Here is a 12,630-nt window from a genome sequence, read left to right on the forward strand (position 1 = left end):
AAGGAAAACAAACAGGGGAGCTAGAATGCTCTTGCAAATAGTACAAGGACACCGATTGGCCCCAAAATGCAGTGGCGCCCCTTGCGGTATTTCTTTACTTGATCAAATATGAGTACAAAGTACAACTTGACAAATCCTTTACCAATAGGATCCCTTTTTGCTTTTCACCCAGGGCTTTTCCCAATAAAAACTCTCGCTATTACAGCAAAGCATTCCATAGAGAAGGCACACCTGTACGACACCTCCCTGCTTGAAAAGGTCTTCTCCATCTCAACCATGGATCTCACGAACCCTTCCCAGACAGCAGTAGGGCTCTACCAAACCATATGTCCTTCCTATAGTCACAGCTTGCGTGTAACCTCGAGAAAACTAGAACCTGTTCACATGAATCCAGAGACATACTTTCTACACGAAACCAAAGACCTGTATCTGATAAACCATAGACATGTATCCAATAAACCATAGACCTGTATCCATAAACCATAGGCCTCTTTCCTCGATACCAAAGTCCTGTTTCTTCACGAAAGACCAATGTCCTGCTTCCATGACAGATAAACCATCAGATCACGGTTGCCAAGACCTAGAGAGAGAAAGATAGACGACGTGTCAAGCAATCCCTGAATACACAAGTCCAAGTCGATGAGCAACAACACATCTCTTCCAAGAACATCATCATGTGCATATGCAGCTTGATCCTCTGTATCCCAATCTCGTAAACAAGGCCTGCAATCCACGATACCAAAGTTCGCCTGCCTGGCTGCTTCCACACATGCATGTAACACCTGCTCCACGACCATCAGTACCTGGTCAAACTCACTGTGTGCCCATCCTCTGCACCGCTTTCCCACACCTGGCGTCCATCTGACTGCCCAACTGGCTGTCCACCTAACTGATAGCTAGCCTAGCTGCCCACCTATCTGGTCGCTGGATGCTGGCAGCCCGTGCATATAGCACTCTTGATATCCATGTGCTAGCAGCAATCCATCTGGCGCCTAGAGCTGTTCACAGCCCACCTGACAACGCCCAGCAACAGTACTCGGCAGCAACCCATGCGTGCAAGTGCAACAACACCCGTCAGTAGTAGTACCTGCCTGCAGCAGCACTGGATGGAGGTGGTAGCGGTATCCGACAGCAGCGGCAGCAGCAGCACCAACGGCGGGGGCAGCACCCCTGGCGGTCAGCAGTACTCTTGGCAGCAGCAACAGATTCTGGCAGTGGCAGTAGCTCCTGGTGGCGGTGGCAGCAGCAATTGCTTGGCTCTTGCGTAGCAGCACCACCCACAGCCTGTAGCCATACGTACATCAGCGCCACCCGCCGCTTATAACTCATGCGTAGCGGAGCTGATTCCCACAGGCAACTCCCACACGGCGACCTCCCATTCGGTGATCTCCCATACGGCCACTTCATGCTCGCCACCCTTCGCTCTTTTTAAAGAGGCTATGCACTTTTCATTAAAAACGCCAAAAAGCAAAGACTAAAAGAAACGCATGCTTTTCCAAATAATAAGATTTTCTTTTTTTAAGCCTTCAAAGGTTACTAAACCTTATAAACTTAAAATCTCTTTTGTGCTTGGAATGGGTGGTATTGGACATATGAAAAAAAAAATGTGCCTTTATAACATTAGGTTTACAAGAATGTTCATGGTGGTGTGGTTATCTAGGACTTACAACTATGTTCCTAGAGCCTTAGATGCTAACACAATGATGCCATCTAAGTCTTTATTTGATGTCGATGAAGATGTACACCTTAATGATGGTGCATCCCACTCTTTGTGCTTGCTTGACCTCTTGTAGTTGACATGCTTTGGACATACATGCCATTGTTTCCACATGCTTTCCACCTTGACTATTCTCACACAATGATCAAAACAAGGCTGCCACCCTTGCTTAAGTGGTTTGCACATAGATGTTCCTTCAACATGCTTGATGCTTCTCTGCATACCATACCTCCTCCATGAACAATGAGGGCATTCCTTAGAGTAATGGTTATGAGGTAGATTTATATGGGAAAGGGAGGGTCTTACCACTTGCTTTATAGATTGATCAAGGGTAGTGTCTACTCCATAATTACAACAAGAGCTTTTGTGCATGTTGGTTACATGATACCCATTACGGTTTGATAGTACAAGCTTAATGAAAGTGAGTAAGTGGCTGAGGTAAATGCTCAAACCAATAAGGTACATCGTTCTTGGCTCAAGAAGGTGAGAGCATGGCTCATACTGTTGCCTATGCCTCTTACAAAGACAATACCAAGAAATGTTTATCAAAAACATGACAATCAACAAGGTAGAGCACTTAGAAATGCTATGCTCAACCTTAAAACTCATCTTAGAAGATGAAAATGCTGAGTATGCAGCGGAATAACATGCCTTGGGCTTGGGAAATGAGAGCATATGGCTTATGACATGCCTATGCCTCTTACAAACAAGAGCCTCAAGGGTGATACACAAAAACATTAAAGATGAGCACTTAGTGTACATGTGCCCAGCTTTAAACCACTTAAGGAACTAAGTTTGATGATGAAAAACCAGAAAACTTCAACCTCTTTGGCTTATGGGATGAAGACAATGGCTTATGGTTGCACCATTTCTCCTTGGAAGCTTGCCAAGGTAAGCATAGAAGCAGGTTGATGATGAAGACTTATAATGTTGCACTTATGGTGTGTGCTTGGCCTCCAATACTGATGAAGAAGAGCCTCCTTAGTGTTAAAGACCTCCTCCTTTGATGGTTATGACCACTATTAGTGTTAAGAAACACTATTAGTATTAAGCAACACCATTAGTGCTTATAAGCACACTTTGAGAAGCTTTGTGCACTTGAAGATGTTGATGAAGCTTGATGACAATGAGGCTTATGAACACCTCATGGTGTATGTCCACCGCTTCAAGGATATGGAAAAAAACCCTCACAAGAGCACTTAACTGATTAGTACTGGTTGTTTCTCTGTTGCGCACGCGTCAGGCCACCATTAGGGTTGAGACTTGAGTAGAAAGGCCTTCAGACCATGGGCTTCAAAAGCCCTAAGGTCTTGGGGCTTATTCTTCCACGCACAAGAGGAACGGCTGTACGGAATCAACAGCAGGCAAAAAACTGTGTCAATTTGAACCAGTCGCAATGTCGTAGCTCCGAGTGATGAAACCCACTAATTAGTGGTACGAATCAAAGCGCCATGATGTCCTTCACACTTTCTCTGTTGAAAGCTCGCCACGATTCGGCCTCCACAAGATGCTAGAGCTCCTCCACTAGCAAGGGATTCAAATCCACAAAAAACAGGATAGAAGATGACCTAGTCTACACCACACAAGATGAGACCTAATCTACCCAAGCTCTAGATACCATGTTGAGAAAACGTGGTGCTTATGCTAGATCAAGAAGATGTGGAGGAGAGAGACCCAAAATACAAGAATGACTCTTGCTTATTAAGTTGCTTACACATACAACTAAGCTTCATGCTGGCATGTACCTTTAAATAGACTTGCTAGTGGCCTAGGGTTAGGTGGCTCCCTTAGGACCATTCACACCCACACACCTTCTACACCCTTGTTCACTTGTTTACTAAGGCTCCAAGGCCTATATCTTAATAATAAGAACCTCATCAAGTTCCTCTGCTTCCAACTGAGCCTCATCTGATACATCCACAGGCATGCAAAACTTGCTTGCACTTCACCCAAGTGGTAAGCACAAGTTCCTAATGAAGCATAGTAGATCACCACTGCTAAACATAGAAAGAAGCTATCTTCCGAACCCATGAACCCTCTGTGAAGATACCACCGATGACAAAGTGTCAAAAGCCATAGCCTTCAATCCATCTCTTGCACCATAACTTTTCAACTGCTTTGTTCCTACTTCCTGTTCTTGGTGTCTTTTCTCCTGAGCTACATCTTTAGCTTTTGCTCTTCATCTCATATAGGCAAACACACAATCCTGCACTGTCTCTTGTACTTCCTTTTCACTGTCCACATGTTGAAGCTTTTGATGTGACAACCATGGGCTCGCCTCCTTGAAAAAGTCGACGATATCCCGGCAATGGAACCATGCAACCGGCCTTCAGAAATCTGACGGGCAATGGAACAACCACTCGCACACAAAACACTTCATCACCCATGGGAACCTGAAAAAGGAAAACAAACAGGGGAGCTAGAATGCTCCTGCAAATAGTACAAGGACGCCGATTGGCCCCAAAACAATGGCGCCCCTCGCGGTATTTCTTTACTTGATCAAATATGAGTACAAAGTACAACTTGACGAATCCTTTACCAATAGGATCCCTTTTTGCTTTTCACCCAAGGTTTTTCCCAAGAAGAACTCTCGCTATTACAGCAAAGCATTCCATAGAGAAGGCACACCTGTACGACACCTCCCTGCTTGAAAAGATCTTCTCCATCTGAACTATGGATCTCACGAACCCTTTCCTAGACAACAGTAGGACTCTACCAAACCATATGTCCTTCCTATAGTCACAGCTTACGTGTAACCTCGAGAAAACTAGAACCTGTTCACATGAATCCAGAGACATGCTTTCCATACCAAACCAAAGACCTGTATTTGATAAACCATAGACCTGTATCTGATAAACCATAGACCTGTATCTATAAACCATAGGCTTGTTTCCTCGATACCAAAGTCCTGTTTCTTCACGAAAGACCAATGTCCTGTTTCCATGACAGATAAACCATCAGATCACGATTGCCAAGACCTAGAGAGAGAAAGATAGAGGACGTGTCAAGCAATCCCTGAATACACAAGTCCAAGTCGATGAGCAACAACACATCTCTTCCAAGAACATCATCCTGTGCATATGCAGCTTGATCCTCTGTATCCCAATCTCGTAAACAAGGCCTGCAATCCACGATACCAAAGTTCGCCTGCCTGGCGGCTTCCACACATGCATGTAACCTGCTCCACGACCATCAGTACCTGGTCAAACTCATTGCTGTGTGCCCATCCTTTGCACCGCTTTCCCACACCTGGCGTCCATCTGACCGCCCAACTGGCTGTCCACCTAACTGATAGCTAGCCTAGCTGCCCACCTATCTGGTCGCTGGATGTTGGCAACCCGTGCATATAGCACTCCTGATATCCATGTGTTGGCAGCAATCCATTTGGTGCCTAGAGCTGTTCACAGCCCACCTGACAACGCCCAGTAGCAGTACTCAACAGCAACCCATGCGTGCAAGTGCAGCAACACCCGTCAGTAGTAGTACCCGCCTACAGCAACACTCGGCGGCAGCAGCAGCACTCGACGGAGGTTGCAGCAGTACCGGGCAGCGGTGGTAGTAACAGCAGCACCAGTAGCAGTTGCTGGCGACGGCAGCACCCCAAGCGGTCAACACTACTCCTGGCGGCAGCAACAGATTCTAGCGGTGACAGTAGCTCCTGGTGGCGACGGCAGCAGCAGTTGCCTAGCTCTTGCGTAGCAGCACCACCCGCCGCCTGTAGCCATACGTGCATTAGCGCCACCCGCCGCTTATAACTCATGCGTAGCGGAGCTAATTTCCACAGGCAACTCCCACACGGCGACCTCCCCTACGGCGATCTCCCATACGGCCACTTCATGCTTGCCACCCTTCGCTCTTTTTAAAGAGGCTATGTGCTTTTCATTAAAAACGCCAAAAAGCAAAGATTAAAAGAAACGCATGCTTTTCCAAATAATAAGATATTCTTTTTTTAAGCCTTCAAAGGTTACTAAACCTTATAAACTTAAAATCTCTTTTGTCTCCTTTCACACCTGGGCTGGCCACTAACATGGGTTTCCTTTTCACATTCAGCTGATGCCTCTCCACACTGTGCGTCCTGTGCCCGTGCCTGTGCCCACCTGCTTGTTGTCCAGAGGGAAAAACACAGGGTCGTAACAGATGTTTAGTACGTTGATCGAGAACCATTTCTAGCTCCTTAGGATATATTCAATTTGCTCTTCTCGGATTAGTTCTTGTAAAGGAACCATCTCATCCTAGTTGTTACATGTAGTGAGGTCGATCGTGGTAACGCACAACAGGGCCTTCTTTATACTTTTACTAAAGGAGATAGCACAGGCGGCAGCATAAACAGCGAACATATGAGAGAGTGCAAAGGAGATTGGGAGAGTTGGACAAGATCGCCTTTTATAACAGCAGTAAAGCTTTACAATGGCAATGGTCAGCAACTGAGTGTTGAACTATGTGCAAGGGAAATAGATGAATGAGTCAATAATGGGGAACTCCTTATATAGTGCAAGAGGGAACTGGCCAACTGGCCTTGGACGAATAAATAGGAGAAAATCCAGTAAAATCCCAGATGAATAGTAAAGCCCCAAAACACTGAGATACACAATTCTAACGCCCCCTCTACAACTTATAGTCTGCAAGAGTCGGAAGAAGATAAGTCGATGAAGATGCAATCATGGACCCTCTAGCACCGTGTATATTGGAATCACCTCAGAGAGAGCACCCACCAACCTGTTTTCTCGAAACAAGATGCCACCAGGAACAACAAGGAACTTTGCTTGGCCACGAATTCCTACACAAGTGTGCAGTGAACTCCAAGAATAGATGATGAGCTGCTGGACACACCGCACCCATAATCCCCAACAATGGACGGAACACATCACATCCCAAAAGCCTCATAATGAACTTGGAACAAATCCAATTCATAATCTCTGTTGTACTAAAGATAACCATGTCCTAGCAGATGTCTGATGCTTGGAACTCCGAATCACAGTCCCAGTGCACAAGTAGGTGGAGCTGTAATCAACCCCCTCTCCCACCCACAAGCCTCTTGTGGCTGGAAGCACATGGGAAAAAATTGCATGTTTACTAGAGAAGCACACCATCTGGAGTCTCCTAAGCTGGAAGCGCCCTGGAAGCCCTAGAAGTGGTACTAGAATCTGTATCACTATCCTGTGTCGTGTCTTTGTCTTTTCTCTGAGATGAAGCCTTGCCCTTGGTCTTGTCCTTCTTCTTGGACAAACAATCCTTGGACAGATGTCCTCTTTTCCCACAAGATAAGCAGTGACTCCAACCTTTCTTTTGAACCGAGAAAAGTGCCTGGTCAAAACTGTTGACGAACACCTTCAACTTACCCTGTGAGATGAGAACGGACTCCTCCTCCAAAAGTAGGGAGCTAAGATCATCAAAATCCAACTAAGCGGATGTGACCTGGCACCGCAAAGATCGAGAAATCACATCACAGTCCGGAGGAAGCTTGGTAAGGATAAGAGCAACCAGCTGAGAAGAGTACAAAGCAACACCCATAGCCAAGTAGGAGGAAGGACCTTCACTTGCCACAAATGTGGAAAGCCAGGACACATGGCGAGAGACTGCTACAGCAAACCCAGTGGAGAAGGAACGACATCGGCAAACTTCATGGAGGCTCCAAAGGAAGTGGAGTCGGATCATCTTTTCTGAGAGAGAGAGAGAGAGAGAGAGACCCCACAACCCAATGTAACCTGCCCCAACAAAGTAAAACCACCTCTGAGCCACCGATGATGTAGGCCACGTGGTAGATGTATGTGTGAGCACTTTAGTCAAGGTCGCGGGCACTTATAGTAGCCTTGGACACATAGAGAGAGAAAGTGTCAAGGACTAAGGAGTTTAGGGACTTGAGGCGCAGTAATTGGTCATGGATAACCTTGGCCTTCATGAGAAAAGATTGCATGAAATTGCCTTCAAGAAATAACAAGCCGTAGAGCTGCCCCTGCAAGGTAACTACCCTCATCGCGAGCAAAGAGATCCTCCAATTTTGACCATACCTGATGAGCACTAGTGAGAGTTTGCACTGCCGGTGAGACCTCCTCAGTGATGGTCCACACAGGCACAGAATGCGCCTTTGATTCCTGATTCTCCCAGTCTTGTAATTCCACGACAAATTCATCCTCCTGATCCTGAGTCCACCGCCTAGAGTTTTGAGGACACTCGGACTTCCTTTAAGTGCTCTTAACAATGTCCCACAAACCCTTGTGGATGAACCAGATCCGCATCTGAAGCTTCCAATGAGCATAGTTGGGTCCTTTCAACTTGGCATCCTTGTTCGTACAAGGGGAAACCATATCCACAGCAACAAAGAACAAATCTCAGTTCTCAAACACTTCTCTCAATTGCTTTCCAACAAAGCGAGGCACCAGGAACAATCAGCCCCCTCTCAAACCGTAGAGAGAAAGAGGCGGGACAGCAGCAAAACAGTCCAAGATTCACCGGGAACCGCCTACCGGAAGGGCAGGGACTCGTGGAGGAAGAAGACAGTGAAGAGCCACTTGTCTGGCAGCACCACGAGCAAGAAACGCACCACCAACAGATGCTGTAGTAGAAAACGCAGCCAAAACACTTCAAAATCTGCCTCTAAAGAACAAAACACAGCCTGTAGGGCTGGCCGGCAGCAACCAGAAGAGGGCTGGACCAAAAACGTAGCAAGGTACTGAAAACGCAGCTACTGTATGGACTGATCTGCAGCCAGAGAAGTGATGGAAGCAAAACGCACATCAAGGTGGGCAGATTTGCAGAGATTGGAGCAGCCTGGACCTTAGCGTATGATACCATGAAGGAGATAGTACAGGCGGAAGCATAAACAATAAACATATGAGAGAGTGCAAAGGAGATTGAGAGAGTTGGACAAGATCGCCTTTTATAATAGCAGTAAAGCTTTACAATGGCAATGGCCCGCAACTGAGTGTTGAACTATGTGCAAGGAAAATAGATGAATGAGTGAATAATGGGGAACTCCTTATATAGTGCAAGAGGGAACTGGCCGACTGCCTCTAGGGCTGGCCGACTGGCTTTGCACAAATAAATAGGAGAAAATCCAGTAAAATCCCAGATAAATAGTACAGCCCCAAAACACTGAGATGCACAATTCTAGCATTTACGTGGTGAGATCTTTAGCATCCAATTCACAGAGTAGACCTAAAGAGAGTGATAGAGATAAATCGAGATCTCAGCTAATGGAGAAAGCATCAACTTCAAGTATCCTACTAAGTGCATCTGCAACTCGATTGCTAGAGCCTTCCAATATCGAATCTCAAAATCAAACTCTTCCATGAGTTCAACCCATCTTGCTTTGCGACCTCTAAGATCTCCCTAGTCAAAAATGTACCTCAAGGAATGATGATATGACCAAGCAACGAACTTGGAACCATAGAGATAATGTCTCCGCTTCTTCAAAGCATGAACTACTGCTAGTAACTCTTTTTCCCAAGTCAGAAGCACCAGGCCTTCCGTCTTAATAGACAGTTGCCCCCATGGAAAAATCACTAGCATCAATCTCAACCACAAATGGTTTGCTAGGATCTACTAAATGGAGCATTGGTGTTGTAGTCACCAATTCTTTCAGTGCCTCAAAGCCTGCATTGAGGACATCACTCCACACCACTAGAGGACTATGCTTGCCCTTCCTTTTCCTCACCACTCCTTTCAAGAGTTGAGTGAGCGGTACCACTACCTTAAGATAATCACGAATAAACTTTCGGAAAAATCTGATAAATCTCAAAAAAGACTCGATCTACCATACAGTCTTCAGAATAGGTCATTCACAAACTTTGCGTACTTTCTCTGGGTCTTGGCCAAGCACCCCTCTAACCTCATATCAACCCACCCTAGGTTAGGTACCTGGTGTGGACGTAACAGTCAGATCCTTCTAAGGGGCTGTTCCACATAAATGAAGCCACACACTAGCGGTTGTTCACACACAAGAATCGCTTTATTTAAAGCCTAGTTCACATACCTTTTACATTGAATTTCCATAATAAACCCTCCCTCAATGAAAAGGAGAACAAACTAGATAAGCCTAAGACCCAATTGATCACAAGAGCTTGAGAAGCCTAACCTCAAAAGCACCAACAAGACTAGCAGTAGTACATGACAAGGATCTCCAGCTAGATTTACGAGACCAATGTACAAGAATGGTGAGATGCTAGAGCTAACAAAGTGGTAGAGCTACGAGATCTAGACCAAAACACGAACTGGAGCATCAAATCAAGATTGGTTGCTTCCCATTACTTCAAGTGTTGGGAGATTGTGGCAAGTTGACGAGACTACAATAGAACCAAATAGATGGACAAGATTGCTATGCTGAACTGGCCAAAGGACAAGAGCCAGTGTGCTTCACTGGCAAAGTAAGAACTTGCACAACTACCTTTTGACCCGAACTCTCCATCTTTGATGTGAACATTGACATGATGACATCTTGGGCACATGTGGTGACAGATGGAACCACATGCCAAGGCACTCACAATATTGACCATGGGCCCTGATAATTATGCACTGAAGCATCGAATTTGGGCAACAAAGGTAAGCTCTGTGAGCAGACACAGGCAAGAAGACGTTCAATAGCAGGCACTAGAACATGATCGATCGGAGTGGGTTAGGGTCAAGTGACATCGCCCAAAGATTGGGTGCTAAAGAAGTTGCAAGCACCACACATAACAAATGCTTAGAGGCTAGATTGGAGATTCTCACAATGATCTGTAGTAGGTGATAGGCATGGATGACCAAATGGACTCAACACAGAGGTCGTAAGCACTCCCAAACAAGATGTTGAAGAGGAGATCACAAGCAATACACAAGTGCGTCGAAGAGGCCTCAAAAAAATTTCACATGGAAAAACCTCCCAACGAGCTAATGATTCGCAATCATCGGGTAAGCCCCAAGAGTGGGCGGCTCTTCCTGTCACGTGCATGCCCGTGCCATGGCTAATCTCCAACATGAACAACCTAATCCATGTTTAATAAAGCAATTAGGATAGCATTTAGATTACCGTCAACAATAGCATCATCATCCATATTAGCATCTACATCAACCTCAGCATCATCACCATCACCATCATGGAGGACACTGCCATCAGCAATCAGTCAGTAGCCAACAAGCACCTAGGCAACAGGCGGCCTAGCATCAGGTGAAGGCCAGCGCATGGAAAAAGCATTACAGCCAGCCCAGCATTAATATCAAAATTTTGTGAATATCTCATGTCCAAAGCTGGCTGACCAACACCCCTTGCACATATATAAGCATGAAGTCCTCATTCAGCATAATCAATTCAATAATTTCATCATTTGAAGTAGCACTCGGTAGAAGTTATGTAGAAGGGGCCAGAGGTCACCCCTTTGGGGTTGACCATGGGCCTAACCATGTACAAGCATTCAATCACCTTTTTGTACCATATGAAATACAAGAAAACCTTGACACCAATCTCTCTCTTCTTCTCTCTCCTCTATCTCAATCATGCTTAAATCAACATCTTGTTCTTAATCAAGATTAGCGTTGTGGATGAGAACGGCAAGGAAGGGATGATGACAGTCATCCAAAGTCAAAGACAAAAAAAGTTGGATTCGTGTCATCAAGTTTAGCAAGAGGGGATGTCACGTGCATGCCCGTGCCATGGCTAATCTCCAGCATGAACAGCCTAATCCCTGTTTAATAAAGCAATTAGGACAGCATGTAGATCACCATCACCACTAGCATCATCAATATCAACATCAACATCAGTCTCGGCATCATCTGCATCACCATCAACATAAGCAGCATGGAGGACACTGGTGTCCTGTCGGCAACCATCAATTGAAAGACATTAGGCACGTAGGCAACATGCGGACTGGCATCAAGTGACGGCCAACGCATGGGAAAAGCATTACAGCTAGCGTAGCATTAATATCAGAATTATGTGAATATCTCATGTCCAAAGCTGGCCGACAATAGCGTCTGTTGGCCGACCAACACCCCTTGCACACATAAGGGCATGGAGTCCTCATTCAGCATAATCAATTCAATCATTTCATCATTTGAAGTAGTGTCACAAATACGGAAGCGTGTAAACAAAAAACCTTATCCCATACATAAGATCATGGCATCATACATAGCATCTAACAACATCATCATCAACATACTTTGATACCACTGAAACAACAATATAAAAATCTGCACAAAGACACAGCACTAGGGGCTGAAGTAGGGCCAGCCCCCCCCTCTGAGGTATCTTTATTACCGATAGAGTGTTCCAGTACAAGAGAACGGGTGCCAGAGAGTAAACACTCTTCAAACTAGCACCAGATACATCCAAAATAAGATCAAAACAAATCAAACAGTAGCCCGAGTACTCAATCTCTAGCTTCCAAGAGTCTCCCGGGCACAGCCATATTCTAGTACATGATCACACCCTCTAGGAGTGATGCTGTCCCGAATAACCAGCCATGAAAACCTTGGCTCTGGCCACCCGAAGGTTCCACCCTTAGAGCCACAGGCCTCATGCAGGTTCAGAGACTATTTACCTTCAATTCTGTCCTTGCGAAGAACCTTGCTGAATTGGACTCCTGTTCTCAGCCTACAAACATGCTGTAAAAGTCACCCCAAGAGATGAAATGAGTGCTCTATGGTTTGCCTTGGATTCCGAGCCTTCAAAACATGAATAACTATTAGACATCATCCCCTACTTGCTGGCTTCCTATTTGGTGTCCTATTTTAGCCTCTAGGACTGACCATGTTAGTCTGAGGGGCTAGTCGCCCCTCACATATTTTTTCCCATTTTATGGAGTCTTGGGTATTTTTCCGAGTCGTGGAGGTCTTTTGCTCCAGTCGGCTGCCTACATGTGGTGGTATATATAGCCGGCATGCCTCCCTCATATTTCACTGCTTAGCATTGCTTGTCTAGCTACAATCCCTCACTTACGAGG

At 45.6% G+C, this 12,630-nt stretch overlaps 1 protein-coding gene across 2 annotated transcripts in view; it reads right to left on the minus strand.

Annotated features, from left to right (window-relative positions):
• Positions 1 to 12,630, minus strand: part of LOC147635222 (uncharacterized) — a 56,515-nt gene that overhangs the window by 8,357 nt on the left and 35,528 nt on the right. The window lies entirely within an intron of this gene.

This window comes from Cibotium barometz, chromosome 9 (genome assembly GCF_041138505.1).
Source record: "Cibotium barometz isolate CiBa-2024 chromosome 9, ASM4113850v1, whole genome shotgun sequence".
Lineage (NCBI taxonomy): Eukaryota > Viridiplantae > Streptophyta > Polypodiopsida > Cyatheales > Cibotiaceae > Cibotium > Cibotium barometz.